Genomic DNA, 6,371 nt, shown 5'->3' on the forward strand with positions numbered 1-6,371 from the left:
TCTGTCTCATCCAAAGCCCATCCCAACAATACTGAGCCGAGTCTCCTCTGCTTTGCAGCAGGCTCTCTCCCAGTTTGAGCTATTGTGGCTGGGAAATATGACACCCACATGCACAGGGGGACTCTTTAGTTTTTGTCTTGTGGCCTCTGATGTTGTGCTAACATAAAGATAACCATCATAAGCATTGTCAGATAAGGGGGGAACTTTGAGGGTCTGTGATTTTTCTATGACTAAAAATAAAGACAACACATTTGTTGTGATGTTTGTGTAAATCCTTAAGTTGTTGGAACATGTTTTAGTTGTAAAGTGACTGAACTTTTACTTGCAAATGACAAACTAACCACAAAAGTTAGTTAATGACATACAAAGAGCTCCCTTTCAGATAAGCTGTTCACTGTCCGGTATGCTCTTATTCTCCCCTGTTTTTAGAGGTGCCACGCTCGCCAGCAGTCTTGCACATTATCTGAAGTCAGGGAAGGATCCAGTCATATTTTCCATCCACTCGCTGAGTCTGACTGGATGTCTGCACTGGTGGGGGGAGTGGAGGGATGGGAGGAAAAAGGAGGAGGCAGGGCGAGAAGGAGGGAGGGATGGAGAGCTGAAGTTTGGATGGGGGCTGGGACACTGGAGAAAACCAGATGCAGAGATGAAAAGAAAACCAGACCCAGAAAAGGTCTTTACAGAAATGTGTGTTCTGTGAGGGAAACAAAGTCAAGAGATAAATGTTGTACATGAAATCCCTGAAAACACCTAATGTAGAGGAAAACAACTATCTTTTATCAGAAAAATGCATTTTAAGATAGGCTAATTAAAAATGTAACTATAGGTTTGTAAGGGTGGGTCCCACATCATTCTGTTCCACACCTCAAGAGGATGTGGCATGCCGTGATGGGAGGAGCTCTTGAGAGGGTGGATTTTTTAGGCAGCTGAACCTTTGAAAAAAGAAGACTTTGAATTATTTAAATAGTTAGCATCTATTTACTATTTAGCAAGTTGTTTTACTGTGATCACTTTTATATTTAACTATCAAGATTACACCAACTACAATTTAATGAGTGATCTTTGTACCAGTATATAAAAGATGCGCGTAGCCCCTTTCTCTGTGACGTCATCTATTGGTTTGTGGATTACCATTTTGAAATCTTGAGTTTGGCATTTTGACCATTTAGGCATCTTGCTTTGTTGAAGCTGGATTGTGAGAGGGTAGTAGTTGAAGTTATTAGGTAATACTGGCACTGGCTTGCTAACTTGGTTAGTAATGTAGTGTGGTATTAAAAGGGATGCTAACTTTGGCTACAAAGAAGATTAAAACAACAGTTGCCTGCTTAAAGTGTCATTTTTTACAAGCTAATGTTGCACAAGACAAAATGTGACCCACTTGTCACACTGAAGCACCAGTCATACATGCCAAGACCATTTGGCGACCCCATTACAACCATTGGTTGGTTGGCCCTTGCAACAGTAGGTCATTAGCGAAAAATACTCCTCAACTTGTTGCTGAAAGTTGCTTGTTATTGAGGTGTATTGCACTGCAGCAAAAGCCTCACTGGAATTGCTTTGTTCGCTAGCAGACTGGCACAGTGGCCTGTAGTTTGGAAGTTGGAGTCTTGTCTGCAAACACTTGCCAGCTACATGCCAAAATTGCAACACAAACTGGAAATAGATGCCATTTGCATTTAAAGTAAAAGCTGTACCTTTTGAAATATGTTGGGTTCATCAGGGAGGCAAATGGTCTCCAATTTCTGTTTGCATCACACTTTTTCAAGTTTCACTATTGCTTGGTGTATCGACTGGTTCCATCATTCAAAACACATTCAAAATACTAACAGTACAACTTCTGATTATACTGATAATCTTCACTAAATTTAATAAAAAGAACAGCTTGCACACAGGAAGAACCCTGAACCAAGACTCACCACCTTACTGACTAAAGTTTCTATCTAAGAAAGGAATAAACTTGTCTAGGGCAATCTAATAATGTCACATATCAGATAAAATCTAGCAAGCAGACCTTACTAAATAAAGATTTTTTTTGGCACAGACTTGTGTAGTGCTGAGAGTAGTGCTCAGTAGCAAGCACAAACCATCCTGAGGCTAAAAAGACAGAAGGCAGGCCTTTATGAGATGATTGCATCTCACATCGGGCTCTGCTTGAAGTAACAGGCAGAAGTGGGATCAGACGTTCACCCTGTAATTGAGCATTTACCCATGATGCTGTGTGGAAATCCTTCTTTTTTTTTTTTCAACTGATGCTGCTACTTTGAATAAACCTGCAGAGTCTGGGCCAGAGCTGGAAGGTTTATTTTCATGGAGGCGACTGCTGTAGTCACAGTAGTCATTTGCCCGTCTGTACACGTACACGGCAGACTTTAGCTCTCCTGAAACTGAACGTAGCTTACAGTTTAAAGAGTTGACTAGAGTGAGAATTTGCAGTAATGCTTTGGCTAAGTTGCTCAGCCTATTTGATGGTCTGTAATGTAAAAGATGAAACCCAAACTGTTCTCCATGTATATAGTTATTCCCAATGAACTGTAGCCCACTACTGCACATATTCAGTTTGTTGTTTTGTACTGTCATCCAAATGTTAACAGAGAATTATTATACCCTATATAATGGAGTCGATCTTCCAATTTGAAGAGGAATGTGTACAATAAATGGCCACTAATTGGAGTAAACTGCCATCATGCAACAAAAAAAAAAGAGGAAAAGTGAAATCTAAATCACTTGCCTAGAGTGGTCATACTCTTGTTAGCCCATAACATAGATTTCCCTTCACAGCAAAAACTGAGTTAAAACACACATTTTTAGGATTAAAAAACCATTGCTTTATATCCAATGCCATAAGAAATACAGATGACCATACTAAAAGTGGTTAATGGGGATCCCTATATACTGTATATATAAGAGCATGCAACATGATGCTTTTTGAATATATTAAACACACTTCCAAAGCTTTCTTTTTTTGGAATATTTCTTTCATCTAATTCTAACCTGTTAGATCAGCCATGCTTTAACATTCTACATTGCAAATGTAAATATACTGCATCATCTTAGAAGTATCAGAAATTATTATTATCATTAATGTTAAGTAAATAAGCACATTTAAAGTTTGAAGATGTTTAAAGAGAAACAGCATTACTGCTCGCCTTTGCACTTGATTACAGCCATTCAGAAATTTAAAGATATACTGTGCAGTGACTGATTTTAATTTACAATACTGTACAATTTTCCACATCGTACCCTGTAATTTGTCTGAAGCAGGTGGGCCTACAATGGGCTTCCACCTAAACAAAGCATGAAAATTCTTGTGCTTAAACCTGTAATTGAGAATAATTAACAAACATCATAATCGCCTGGAACAAAGACTTAACACCAAGTAATAGTGGCCTTATTGCAAATTGGCAGTCAGGCAGCAAGTCAAAGGCGATATTATAGTTTTCAAAAAAAAAAAAGAGAGGAAAAACTAATAAATACCCCCTGGCACCTTAAAAACGTTGAAGAAAGACCTTCAGGCACTAAGTGATAGAAAGCAGTGAGAGACAGAGTGAGAGATAGTCGGAGAAGGGGTTTGGCTTTGTTGAGTGTGGAACAGCAAAGGCTCTGAAGACATACAAGTAGAAACACGTGGACAGCAAAGGCAATGCTACGTGTTGCTGGCTATAGCTCAGAGGCTTGCTGTGGAATGCACAGTTTAGGCCTGTTTAGTTGCATCGCAAGCTCTGTGACATCTTAATGCTGGATGGAACAAAAATACATCTCCAAAATACATCTCCTTTTAAATAAATTTTTTTGTTTGAGTTGCCTTGAGTCGTGTGAGTGCTCGTATAGCCCCCCCAAAAATAAGTATAGGTCTTATTTCAAATCACAGCTGTTTGACCTAGGCCCTCCGGATACTCCGCATAGCTTTTAACAAACACAATCTTTTTTTTTCACCAAACACCCTCGGTTTCTGTTCACAAATGCCTGCCCTTGTGAGGCCTGTTAGTTTTCATGAAAGAAAACAGTTGCAGAATTCTAATTATTAAGATGCAAGACATGAAAACTTTGCAGCTGCAACTACGAAGACACCTTTTCCCACAATTTATTACATCTTGGGCTCATGAAGTTCAACAAGCTGCCAGTGACAAACGTGGAATTTCCTCCCTTGAGTCGACAAAGCACGGTGGCTGCAATTCAATTCTTTTTCACTCCCTCTGTTATGATAAAAAAGACCATCTTACATGGGAGGATTTCAAGCTGTTACCTGTGTTGGCAGAAAAGAGAATTTGTGTTGTTTCAGCTTCTCTTAACAGCAGTGTAATTTAATTTTTTTTTTTTTTGCTCAAACATCTTATCTTACAGTGAGAAAAAACATCTAGCTTCAAGCTGCACTGCTAGAATATTTGAAGGCAGCTAAAATGCCATAAAATCACTCTGAGCGCTTCCACCCAAACCACCAGTCTGGACTCTATATATTATAGATTGCAGCAACTTGAGTCCAAGGCAAACACCAGAAAATTACCAGTTCTATTTAAACACTGTCCTGTGAGCTTCAACTTCATTTCACTCATGGAAAGTCGCTTTGAAAGTGCAGCCTTAAAGATTTATCATAAATCTAACCTGATTCACATCATATTTCACATTCAGAAAATTTCAAATGATGACATTTTTCAGTTGTATTTTCTAGGTTAGAATTGGAGAGGCAGCACACAGGCACACATCTTATCAAATGAATTTCCTCTCAGACTAACAGCAGGACTTCCCTATTTTCATTTACAACCCCCGGAAAGCATTCCCACACTAAAAGTCTTGAAGCTCCTTCAGTGCACATTCAAAATTGTCACTTGGAGCCATTTCTAATTCATGATTTATTTATATGCCGGACAAATTACTCTGTTGTCTCGTACAGTATTCTCATTTATGTCACAAATCAGTATCTTTGACCTCAGAAAGCCAGTGGATGTTGCACAAATGCATAACATAAGCTGTAACTTAGGAGAACAAATAACCTTCTGGGATTAAAAAAGAGAAAACTTTTAGGTTGACTCTGAAAGTAAAATTGACCGCTGTATGTCTATTAGCAGGTGTTTGAGTGCATAACCTGATTTCAATATACGAGGAAAAGATTCTATAAAAGATCTGTTTACTTGATACAAAATCACAAAACAACCCCCCCTCAATCATCCAGACTGCTGAATAAATATAAAAACTGTGAAGATTTATGCAACCTGACAATTTATCTAATTCTTTCTTCATGCAAATATGCACTTTTTCAGAGTATCATTAAAAAATATTGATTACTTAAGTAATGCTTCTGTAAATATTCAAGATGATTTTTATTCTGTTTACGGCATCGTCGCTAGCTTGTATGAAACTACAATTTAAGTTTGTTTTTGAGTCAGATACTATGAAGTAGCCTAACTATGAATAGGAAAACATATAAAAATCATATGTTATTTTTACATTTCAGGTGTAATAAATTACCATAGGAACAATTCTTTACAATAGCTGACATGGTGGTTTAGGGCCTTGTGTTGTACTATTATCTTGTTTTTATGTGTTTCTTCTGTCTTTATTGCTCCAGGTAGATGTCGGTATGAGGTTTTTTCAAATTAAAAGATTTCCTTTAATTTTGGGATGACAAAACTGAAAACACCCTCAACAACTATTTTTTTTCCCAATGCTGAATCGACTATCTAACATGCTTTTTTTCCTTTTGTGATCAGTTTCTGATGGAATCTCCTACATCATCATTGTATCGTCAATATTGTTTCTTATATCTTCACTGTTTCCACTTAATGGAGGACAAGATAGCTTGAATGTAAAAAAAAACAAACAAACAAAAAACAACCCAAAAAAGATGAAGCAGAAAGAGGCAGAGTAAATGAAAGGTCAGATTGGGCCACACTGTAGTTGCAGAAGCTGCAACGTGTCCACAGTTCAAGCAGACTGCTTTGTGGACTTGCCAGATTTCTCTCTCTCTCTCTCTCTTTCCCTCCTTCTCCATCTCTAACATCATGGGATGTCCTATGTTTTTGGGGAATGGGGGCTTTTGAAACAGAAACATGGATGTTTTCAAACTGTGTCAATCTTTCTTATTGGTTGTTGCTAATGCCAACAGAACACCAAATCTGTAAGCAATGTTATTGGTGATTGAGGAAGAGTTAAGATAATTAGGGGAAACATAACGGGTTATAATATGTTAATATTTTGTGAAGGCATCAAACTTGCAGTTACTTATACTTGTAACTGGATTTAATAAATCTATGTAAAATACTTTATTTGAATATGAACACATATGTTCTGTACACACAGAACACTGGTGTAATCTGCAATGTCCTGCAGATGCTTGGTACTCAAAAGTGTTTAGGCCCCAAGAATAAAGAAACGGA

This window comes from Pelmatolapia mariae, linkage group LG8, assembly GCF_036321145.2.
Source record: "Pelmatolapia mariae isolate MD_Pm_ZW linkage group LG8, Pm_UMD_F_2, whole genome shotgun sequence".
NCBI classification, from domain to species: domain Eukaryota; kingdom Metazoa; phylum Chordata; class Actinopteri; order Cichliformes; family Cichlidae; genus Pelmatolapia; species Pelmatolapia mariae.